General features: G+C 43.2%; 1 long non-coding RNA gene across 1 annotated transcript; it reads left to right on the top strand.

Annotated features, from left to right (window-relative positions):
- Window positions 1–851: 851 nt before the first annotated feature.
- LOC139071816 (uncharacterized) lies at window positions 852–6,642 on the top strand. Its single transcript, XR_011521638.1, has 2 exons — window positions 852–950; window positions 4,019–6,642. It is a non-coding gene; the product is annotated as an uncharacterized lncRNA (long non-coding RNA).
- The last annotated feature ends 5,383 nt before the right edge of the window (window positions 6,643–12,025 follow it).

The raw sequence follows: 12,025 nt of genomic DNA, 5'->3' as shown, positions 1-12,025 counted from the left end.
TCCCAGGAAGGTTTCTTCTCACCCCAGTTTTTGTAAGATCCAGAGTCAGGAAAGGCAGATGTCTTCAGACATGATAGTTGCTGCTGTGGAGAGCAGACACAGCAAACAGAGCAGCTTTCCCAGGAAACAGTTGTTCAACACCACTGCCAATGCAGGAGCTTTTCTCTCCTTGTTTGTGAACACTGTGGCATTATTTGACTACTGGCATATAAGGAAGGAAGAAAAATATCCCCGTTCTTGCCTTCTCTCTCTCTCTCTCTTTCTCTCTCTCGCTCTCTCTCAAACACACACTCCACCCCTCCATTCAATCCTGCTCTCTCATGTTAGTCTTTTTTTTTTTGTAATCCATTTGTGCAACGAAGACACTCCACAATTAACATCCCCCATGGAATCAAATAAAAGGGTGATTATCCAATGTTGATTAGTTCCGAGCGATTAGAATATCCGCGTGTATCCGTCTGATGAATATGGAAATAAATACGCCAGCGATCACTAATTACGCTGTTAATCGCGTTTTTCGCGATCTTGATTACCGCTTCTAAAATGCCCGAAAAGATGCCATCTTCCCAGCTGTATTTCTTCAGTGATGCAACTGTCAGATTCAGACATCTTGGTAGCTCTAGTGTTTAGTAGCAAGCAAAAAGATGTCATAATCCCTCCCTTTGGATGATCCCTTAATTATTCATATTGTACAACCTTGCTTCTTGTCCAGAAAAATCCAGGAGAAAGAAAATGCCGGATGTAGGAGGCCAGTTGATGAATATCCGTGCGTCGCTAATTACTGTTTTAATTCCATGTGCATATTAATAGCGAATGCGAAGTTAACGAAGTCCTCCGTTGTGTCTTTGCAGCGATGCCAGTCCATGCCAGGCGTCAGCAGACCTTGCTGGAACCACAGAAGCACTTCTCACGACCCTGAGAACACCCTGAGCTGTGATGCAAAGCACTTGGTAAGTCTGTGTTGCATCTGTTTATGAGAGTTTAGTGCAGCGAGGAAAAATCCTCTAAGGGTGGAGTTTGCTCAGTTCTTTTGGATGGTTGGCACAAAGGGGGCAGAAAAAAATGTGGTGGCGATGAGGGTGTGGAGGATGCAGTGAATTCCCATGGCCTCACTACCCCCAGTGAGGTTGCAAGCAGGCCAGCACCTCCCCCCTACGTCTCCTGAACTCAGGTTTTCTGCACCGTCCCATCCTTTCTACACTCGTTTGTCTAAGTTTCAGCTCTGTGCCAACTTCATCTCTTACTTTCAATGCGGCCAGTTAATCCTGTAGGTATTAAAAGTCCAGAATGATTGCTTTAAATATAGAGAAATACCGTAAAAGTCGGTGTTCCACTTTTGCATTCATTTTTCTTTATCTATAAAAACAGTGAAATCTCACTCTCTAAGAAGTTGAGCTTGTTGAAAAATATGAACACTGATGCCCGATTGATTGTCGGCAGAAATCAGAACGAAAAACATTTTTTTATCCCGGTCTGCCCGCTAATTATAATTTGTTAGCTACTTAGTATGCATCCTCGTGCTTGCAATTAGTATCTCTCTTTTGTATCAGTAGCATTGTAAACAGCTGCTGCACATTCCCTCAGGTCCACCCCCCCCCCCCCTCCTCTTGGAAGGCATACACACAAACAATTGGAAGATGGGTGGCGTCTGTTGCGGTGGTAGGGCTTCAATGTTGCTGCCAACCAGTGCAATCAGGAATGGCAGTTTGCTCTGGGGACTACATGGAGCAACGGGGTGGAGGGAGTTGGCACTAAAAAGGGTTTTTACTTCACTTCCTCTAACAGTTTAACACGTTTTTATTTTTTCCTTGTTTCATTTTGTTGTCGTCGTTTTTCAGTCCCCGTCATCCATTCTTTAGCAAACATGTTCAAGCGGTTTCACCGTTTGAGTGGCGCACCCTAATTAACACAGCTAATTTTAATCTGTAATTAGTCCGATCTATTCGGCGAGGTCTCCCCCCATTTGTTCTGTTGCCTTTTGTTTTTGGCGGCTGATACGTGAAGGGCATCTGATCGTGTCTGTTTGGCTTAGCAACGGTAAACCTCCCGCATCCTTTTGCCAGTTTTCGTGCCAGATGCCATCGCATTCTCACCGGTAAACCACTTGAGACCCGAATGTGCTGAATCATCGCTCCTTGGCCATCCTCCAAAACGCTGAATGCTGTCGAAGTCAGTGAAAGACCAACTGTCAAATGGGTTTGCATTCTCCAAACGGTACATCCTCAACTGCTAGCGAAGGGGTTGGCATGGCGTCTCCTGCCCAGATGGCTGGCTGCCTGGCATCGAAAGCCGTCGCTCGGAAAACCAGTGAAAGAGAGAGAGCGAGAGCGAATGGGAGGAGTTGTCTGTGCCGCTGCCACACCTCCTGTTTTCTACAAAACAACAATATAGTCACAAGTTTTAGGTTTCCGCCATGATGCCGATTTTCTTTTTAATCCTGCGCCACGCTGCTCCTTCTCCTGGGTACTTAGCATCTATTATTGAGGGTGCACTTCCTGTCCCACATCTCCTGTAATTAACACTGTAGTTGTTCGACCATCCGTTCTGTTTTCACTCCTGTGGTGCCAAGCTGATGCCAGCTCTGGTTTGACTCATGTCCTCAATTCTTCAGCCTCAGATGTTCATTAATCCTCCAAACGACACTGAAAAGATGTCTGAAGATGCATGCCTTCATTTAGAAGAGATCCTAGCATCCTAAAAAAGCCTCAAGAAAACCAAAATAAAAACTTAAAGCTTGTGATGTCATGAGAATGATGGCCGTTGCCTTCTGTCTTCCAGACTACGTCTAACTACTAATGCAAGCAGAAGTCTGCCTTGGTACTAGCACTGAATGGATGGCACAGTGCCAACTTCTGTCTGCCATCAGGCGTATTCGCTCCTTGTTTCCCTTATTTGCCCATCCCCTTTCTATCTCAGTCCCTCTCTTACTCGCCCTCCTCCTCTCCTCTAGTTTTCTTCCACATGTCCAGTACGCCCACCTTCTGCCACCCTCTTTTCTTTCTTTAGCATGCCGTTAATTATCATTTGTGCTAATTGGCTCTAAAAGCTGGTGATTGCTGGTGGCATAACGGGTTTAAACGGCTGTTTTATGCTTAGACTTCTGTACTTGATGTCTAGTATTAGTGTTTTTCTGCTTTGCCTGCACTTTGATGGACCTCGATCCTTGTTTGGTGCAATGAGAACCAGAGGGAGTTATGTGTGCCACATAGACATGACTCGGGCTGTCTCTAAAGCCGTCTGACTGCAACTAATCCAAGTTTACGTTAGCTGGCTGACCTCACCTCATGTTAATGTTAGTTTCCTCTAATATTTTTGCTTCATCCCATTGGGTATTTCTGTCATTCCCATTGTTCTCCGGCTTCTTAATCTTCTTAATTTTTAATAATCTTTTTTTGTTATTGACCTCTCTGTTTTGCTGTTGGTTTTGCGAGACACATATTTAAAATGAAACCTCGGGCAGCGATGAACACTCATGGCAGCTTTTTTCTTCGATGGCTTTTAATTCTCGTTGTTTACTGCGGAGCTGATGAGGTTCGAAGCGGGAGTCAGAATTGGTAGAATTATTTAAGCAAAATGACCTTCTCTCCTGGGAGAGTGCTCTTAATTAGCACTGCACTGTCTCCATTCAAGAGTCGAGCTAGCCTCGACTAATTAAGAGAGGTGTACTTTGTGGTTTGCTTGTAAATGCTGTGCGATTCCATGCCATCCGTTATATTAATTTCTTTTATGTTCTGCAGTTTTTTTAGATGAAAGACAGAAATGTTTAACCTTTTCAGACTCATTGCTTCAAACATGTTCTATATGTTATTATTATTTTTTGTTCTGCAATATTAAATAAAGACTGCGCAATTGAGGCAACAAAAGAAATTCATTATGCAGATTGGCCAGGATTTGCATAATGTCTTATGCCTCGAATATGCAAATGAAGCGTAGAATTTCTGAGCGTCTGCGTCTGCCTCTGTGTTCTCATAACTTACAAAGAGTTTTTTTTTTTCACCTTGTTTCCCCTCCTATCTAGGCTGGCACGACACGCAGACCAGATCAACTCTAAACGAGCACACCCACAAAAGGGCTTGCTGTCTGGGTACGACCGAGTGGGGAAACTTGTCTGGCAGACTGATGGGGGATAAGAAAGAATGGGAGGAGATGGGTGGTGTTGGCGAGATGTGTCGCGGAGGGAGGCACATAGATCCCTCTATAAAGGCTCGACAGAGGATGCTAATTCTCTAAAACAAAATAAAACCAAAGATACTAAACACAGAGGAAGACTTTGACTCGATGGAACAGCAATTTCAGGTTTATCTTTTTTTTTTTTGTCTTGTAGATGTTTGAAGCCCGTTTTAGAGTGAGTGGGGTTTTATTCTTACCACTGAAGCTGGCAGCTTTTTTTTCTCTTATGGAGGATTTCTTCATGAGTCAGGTGCTGAAGGCAGCCGGGAGCTGGATAGGATGGAGAGGAGAGGGAAACGCAGAAGGAGAGAGAGGCTGTATCTCAAGGCACGCGTATGGGCTCTAGTCGGTCTCCTCTAGTGCCCTGGGATGCCACCACTCAACCCAGCCTAGACCCGTGCAGAGCATCCAGGCTGCATCCGGGGAGACGAGAATCAGACGCCCTCATGTCCGATTCAAAAGCTGCGTGCCAGTTGTTTGGGCGTCCTGCTCCCCGGGAGGATCCCGATTGCAGCAATTACTCCATTATGACTCGTTTGTAATGATTGCAGTGCTTTGCAATTTTAATGTGAGGCTAATGAGAAAAAAGACTTTTCTACCGACACAGAGGACAGCGACGGGAAGAAAATCATCCACCACTACACTGAGGACATGCATTTGAAAAAACTTTGGTTTTCTAATTTTTCCATTGGGCCTTTAACAAAAGATTTTCCAGATGTTGTGATGTCATATTTTTGGGTCTATAACTTCTGGAATTAGAAGCTTTCTAAACACTTGAAAACAGCTGTTTGTGAAAGTACTGGTACTATGCAAATCAATGGTGTGTACCCTCCTCAATTTGCTGTTCCCTCCTTGTTGGACATGACTGTCAAAAAAAATAAAGGGAGGTATTATGTGCCTCCTGCTGGTTGTTTCACACGTGCACACAAGCAATAACCGATAGCAGGATGCCATTTTTTTCTTTTCTCTGAGACGACTTTGGACTGGACGAAGAAAAGAACCATTTTGTGGAAGTACAGACATTTTTTTATGTGACATTTTCACTTTTCAGCAGCAGCTAATTCATTTTCCTACCGCACTTAACTGATGTTATAGATGATTATCCACTGCTGTTTGGATGTGTGTTTTTGAATTATACAACCATTATCACTGTATTTCTGTTATTCTTTAAAAATCTGAGACTAAAGTAATGCTGCTGCTGCTAAACCTGCACTCTCACTTTCATTAACACATTTTTTGGGGGGGACTCATCAATTTACTATTTCTCAAAATTGTGTATTCATAGTTCAGTCCTCGTTATTCTATTCCATGCTTTAAGCTGTAAAATAAGACAGAGTGCACATATCAGACAGTATTCTTGGTTTTAACGGTAAAAAAGTTGGTGAAGGTGCTAAGGTAAAAAAAAATTCCAAGATGCTGAACTGGCTGACAATGTCAAACCAGCAAAGAACATTTACAAAACGATAAAGAAATAAAAAAATAAACTAAACCTGAAAATAAATTATAGAGTTATTTTAAATGCCTTTTTGTTGATATGAACTTTGTTGCATTTCCTATTGTTAATCAAAGAAAGTGCTAAAAATCCCCAAACATTGAATGAAAAGCTCTTTTGTTGGGTTTGCATTGCAGATTAAGGCTTTTATTCTGTGAAAAAAATTTTTTCAAAAAGTAATGAATTTCAAAATGTACCCTTTAAAAACATTCCTAACAGTCTCACTGCTGAGCTCTTATTCTGCCATGGTCCAATTTCTGCACAAGTTAAGAAGTCAGAACTAGTTTGTTTAATAATAGTTCTGCAAAGCAAACTGATTTGAATGTTTTACATTTCATTCGTAGGAAAAGCTTAAAGTCTTTCTAACTTAATTAGCTTTATAACTTCAGGCAGATGTTTTCTTTTTTGTCCATTGGCCAGATTCTTTGCTCCTTGTGGAGTCACCCCCAGTCAGGAGTTAGCGAAGCCATGCTGAATTTTTTGCAACAATGCCGTCTTTTCTGTTTGGCAACACACGAAACGTCATCTTTGAGCAGGGTCCATATTCTGTTTAACTAAAAAATGAAGAATCTTTAGACTGACACTAAACACTGGGTTGTTAGGTTGATACGTCCTAACCTGTGTATGGTTTTTCTTAGTGCATATATGAATTCTTGTCTCTTTGTCATTTCTTTCTAACTATTGAACAACATAGAGAAGGATTATGCAGTTCAGCCTGCCTAAACAGCAACTTTCCAAAGAAAAAGCAAATCTAACCAATTAAAAAATATCCCTGATGAAAAATCAACATTTATTTTATCCAATGAAAATACATTTTAATGGTCTTAGTGTTTTTTCCTAAGATGTCAACTAATGAATTGTCATGGTTGTAATCCTTTTCTTGGTGTGAATTGTTTTTCTAAATACCGGTAAATGGTTTTTTTTTTGCCCTTAAACCAAAACTTTTGTCAAAAATTAACAATAAACTTTAATATAAAGAAGCTTTTTTTCATTGTCATATTTTTCTAAGTGTCATTCCTCAAATGGATCAACACAGAACCACAGAGGAGCTTGTTTCTGTCACTCAGTCCTGCAGCATAACCACATCGTCCAGTGTTACATGATGAAAAAACATCACCCTGAGGATGGTTCCATCCTTCTGGAGCTTTTAGCCCACCTGCTCTATCTTTGCACAATATATCAAATTACTCAGATTTTAAATTTTGTAGGACATATCCTACAGTCATGAGGCAACGAGTTAATAATTCGTGATCTTTTCCACACCATGCTGAACAGCTTTAAATTTACTTTTGGAAGATCCTGATCAAGTAAAGACTACTTTTCTATCTGTTGACGAACTGAAGTAAATTTCCGAAAGCCTCCATACTAAAAATGTTGATGCTACAGAATAAAAGGTCATATTTCCATGTGTTTATCTAAATTTACCAACGTAGTAGTGTGTATTCTTGGTTGGGCTTGTGCTTGTCTCCTACCGGCAGATGTTTCCAGTGCTCTTTGACCTCCCGTACTGGCTGAGCCACAGAAAAATACCTGAGGGTAAACATGTCTACTAGTACTAACCTCTTCCTGAGTGGCTGTGTTTAGCATGCCATATCAGCAGAAGTATGCACATCTTTTGTATTCACACATGCATGCCCATCTCTGATGAGTCTTATCCTGAAATACAAACTAGTCCAAAGGGGCCCAAGGCTGTGTAAAGCACTTATGTTAACTACTGCATGCTAATGTGCTTGTAAGCAGAATCCTGCATTATTCAGGCTGGTCAGAAGGGGTAATTAAGACTCTTGTAGGTCCTTCATAATTCATCTGCATTGATGCTCCAGCTGTTTTGCTGGGATAAACAGACCTGGCAGATGACAGGGTGGAAGATGAGACAACATGGCGCTTGAGCACATCTTCGGTGTCTTTTCCTATTTAGCCCATGATGTTGCGGCTGCAGAACAAATGCTATCAAGTGTCAGTTAGTTAGTGTAAGAATAAAACCATGGCAAACAGGTCCTAGGTGAGGGATCAGACAAAGAGCAGCCCAAAGACCCCTTATGAAGAACAAGACAAATGGAAACAGTGTTTCCTCGCCCGGATGCGGGTCACCAGGGCCCCCCTCTCAAGCCAGGCCTGGAGCTGGGGCACGCTGGTGAGTGCCTGGTGGCCGGGCTTTTACCCATAGAGCCGTGTCGGGCAAAGCCCAAAGAGGAGACGTGGGTCCCCCTTTCCATGAGCTCACCACTTGTGGGAGGGGCCAAAGGGGTCGGGTGCAGTGTGTGTCGAGTAGTAGCCAAAGGCAGGGACCTTGGCGGTCTGATCCTCATTTACAAAAACTAGTTCTTGGTATGCGGAATGTCACCTCTCTGGTGGGGAAAAAGCCAGAGTTGATGGTTGAGGTTGAGAGGTTCCAGCTAGATATTGCTGGACTTACCTAAACGCATGGCTCTGGCTCTGGAACCAGTTTCCTCAGAAGGGGTTGGGCTTTCTACCACTCAGGAGTTGCTCCTACTGAGAGACGCAGAGCACGGGTGGGTGTACTTGTTGCCCCATCTTGGTGCCTGTACGTTGGGGTTTACCCTTGAGAACGAGAGGGTAGCCTCCCTCTGTCTTAGTGTTGGGGGACGGGTGCTGACTGTGGTTTGTGCTTATGCACCAAACTGCAGCTCAGACTACCCACCCTTTTTGAAGACCTTGGAGGGGGTGCTGGAGTCGGGTCGTGGGGCAGCAGGCTAAGCAGGGAGGCCCAGACTTCCTTCGACCCAGCCACTTGGGCCGGTTCCGCCGGGGGACCTGGCCAGCCAAGGGATATAGTCCCTTTAGCGTGTCCTGGGTCTTACTCTAGGTCTTCTCCCAGTTGAACGTGCCTGGAAAACCTCACCAGGGAGTAGCAGCAGGCATCCTATCAATGCCCGATCCACCTCAACTGGATCCTCTTGATGTAGACGAGCAGCTGGTGTAATCCGAACCCCTCCCGGATGACTGAGAGTCTCACCCTATCTCTAAGGGATAGCCCAGATGCCCTGTAGAGAAAATTCATTTTGGCCGCTTGTATCCGTGGTGTCATTCTTTTGGTCCCTACCCAAAGCTCTTGGCCATAGGTGAGGTTGGTAACGTAAATCAACCAGTAAATCGAGAGTTTCACCTTCTGGTTCAGCACTCTCTTCACCATGACAAATCGGTACAACACCCACATCACTGCAGACACAGCACCTATCTGCCTTTCAATCCCCCGATCCATCTTTCCCTCACTTGTGAACAAGACCCCGACATACTGAGGAAAGACCTCACCCCTGGCCTGGAGGGGCATTCTACCCTTTTTCGACTTAAGATCGTGGTCTTTAGAGGAGCTGATTCCCCTAAATGTCTCCTATGTAAGAAAACCCATCAGACTGCATTGAGTCACTGACTAATCCCCATACTAGGCATGCAGCAACAGTGGAGAGGAAAACTCCCCTTTAACACCTAAGCCCCCTTCAGACAGGCCATGAAAAACGGAAATGTTCCGGAATCTGTCCGTAAGACCTTTCTGTCTGAATACAAACATCCGGATAACGTGTTCCTGAATTTATCCGGACGAAGCCCCTAGTAACAGGTCCGGACTTGTTATGGACAGGGTGGCTGCTTCAGACTGGTGAGGTAAAGTTCCGACAAGAGGGAGGGGGAGGAGGAGGGGACCGGGGGACGCTGTGCGCACCTAGATAGCTCGCTGCTGTAGCATGCGGCGAACCACGGCAGCTCGCCTCCTACGGTACCGCCTAGACGCGCGACGGAGTGCTTCACACCGCTTCCGTGATTCCTTTAACCATTGAGCTTCATCATCCATGTCTCTTATGCGTCTTCGTGTGCACAGAATTATGCTTAAGCGCCTCGTGATTTTTATCTTGAGAGGCGCTATAGAAATTATATTTTCTTCTTCTTCTTCTTAACATAAGTCCGATTCCCCCCACCCCCACCCCACCCCCCGCCGCCGTCAGACATCTGGAACTTTTCCCTGCTGTGTGAACGCAGCCGAAAGGACAAGTTCTGGTACAAAAGTGGTGTGTCTAAAAACACAGTTCCAGTTAAAAACTGGATTGAATTGTCCGCAAATGTTCCAGAATGTCTGTCTGAAAAGGGCTCAAGAAACCTCCACCAGATGAGCAACCATCAGCCTCTTTGATAAGAAAATCTTCACTAGCTAAAACAGAAACATCCAACCAGCCGTCATGTGACTTTTCTGGTACATAGTTGACCTGTTGTCTTTTCACTGCAGCTTGGGATTCCAGTTGAGAAACGTTGGGTTTATGCAGATGTGCTACACACAGGTGCATCATGAGCACATCTGAGTATCTGAAACTGAATACTTTCCACATACTGGATGTTCTGTCTCCTCATGAGCTCAGATTGCTGGTCTTTCCTCCCTTAGCCCTTACCTCACCTTTTCTGCCTGCGGTCTTGTGTGCAGCGTGCTCTGGCGGCTAAAGGTGCTCGTTAAAATCCATAACTTGTCCCACGTTTGAAGCTAATGGGAGGAATACTGGCTGCAGTAAAAAATAAATTACATTTTTCCCCCTCTCTCTTCCTGCCCTCCTAACCTGCTGTGTAATATAGAAGCGTTGAGTGTATGCATTACAGATCTTAAGCATCAGAATTTATCTGTGCTGCACAACGCTGACTGATGCATTTGGAAATAATGTACTGGAGCTGGGCATTACAAGAACCCTGGCAACTAATGGACAGCTCTCGCCTGTGGCTTACGATGTATATCATTCAGCTGGACAAGCTCATCAAATCAAACTGTTCTTTGCGGTGTTTCCAAGTCAGACTCAGACTTTTTGTGAAAAATTAAAACCTCTGGCACTTAAACCCAGCAGCATTTTCAATATTCACATTGATATAAAATGTAAATGTAATCTAAAAATGGGGAAAAAATTATCATAACTTGTAAGGGCCCTTCATTCCTATACATGTTGACATCTTAGAAACCCTCAATACTCTAAAAAACCTGCATAACCTTTTTGGAACAGTACACCCCTCTCGGATCTGAAGAGTCATTTTAGAATAATAACTGATACAAATCATTTCAGTGAAAACATTATTTTTCTAAGTAATAACACTAAATATATCATTTCTAAGGATTACACAAGCTCGTAAGCATCACAGAAAGACTGCTTTTCTTACCCCTCGGCCTCTGTCTGCTTCCTTCCACATACTTCACTCCTGCACATTTTTATTTAATGGTGTTTATGTTTCAATAGCTGCAGCAGCCAGTAGCAGCCTGTCTCCAAAGTAATGTAAAGAACAAGGGATAGGCCAGATGAATTCCATCCACACGGAGGTCAGAGATACAGAAAATGAATAGCAATGAGGATCCCCCAGCAGGCAGTAGGAGACAGACTAATAAGAGCATAACAGAAGAGTAGAAGGGGAGCCCCTGGGAACAAGCATAAAGGTTTTCAGCACATTTTTTAAAGAAAGTGGTCTGAAAAAATAATGATGCCTGCTTTGAAATGCATCAGTAATCAGGGAAGGAATTTGTTCTAGGATATGAAAAAGGATTGAAATCCCCCAGTTGTGTTAAAGAATGGGGGCTTGGAGGTGGAGGGTTAGGTTATTATGGGTGAGCGAGGTGTGTAATGAAAAATGAAAATAGGACTTTTTATTTTATTTTAGTACTGCTGTTTTTTATACAGGTGTACATGATGGGATAAAAGAAGCTAACATGTTTGTTTCACCATCTTTTTCTGACTTTTTCCACACTTTGTTACAAGACAACTTTTACAAATTCTGCCGATCTCACTTGTGCATTTTAAGCACAAAATCTGGTCTGTTTAAACTTTAATTAATAGGGCATGTTTTTTATTGCTTATCAGCCTACTGCCCAGCTCTGTAGTATTTAGATGAATAGCATATCTGTGCAACATAATCATATCAGCACATAATTGGAAAATGCATCATTTTGTGTAATGAAAGAGCTAGAGCCATGTGGTGGCCAAATGCAGTCTTAAGCAAATTTTCTGCCTCTGTGGTCATAAGGAACTCAAAAGTCAGCAATCCTGAAGCATAATGCGAACAATGAGGGGGTTATTTTGAGGATTTGGTAAATAACAACAACAACAAAGTCTCCTCTGAGTGTTAAAATAAGGTCATTGCAACTTTTCCCCCTAACTTTTTACAAGAAAAAAAAGTGTTAACTGCTCTAAAAGGTTTATTTTTGATTTTGATACTCCAAGAAAAGCCATTATAGTTATTTTCCCATTTCTGTGTTTTGTGGCAGGATCTGTGCCTACAGCCAGGTGATGATGTGGTCCAAATGTGGGTCTGAGTCTGTTCTGACGTTATCTGATTCATGTGTTTTTGTTTGAACTATTTGAATCCCATCTTCCTCCAGATTCATCC

This window comes from Nothobranchius furzeri, chromosome 9, assembly GCF_043380555.1.
Source record: "Nothobranchius furzeri strain GRZ-AD chromosome 9, NfurGRZ-RIMD1, whole genome shotgun sequence".
NCBI lineage: Eukaryota > Metazoa > Chordata > Actinopteri > Cyprinodontiformes > Nothobranchiidae > Nothobranchius > Nothobranchius furzeri.
Note: the sequence above shows the minus strand (reverse complement) of the source record. Positions and strands in the feature narration are given on the sequence as shown.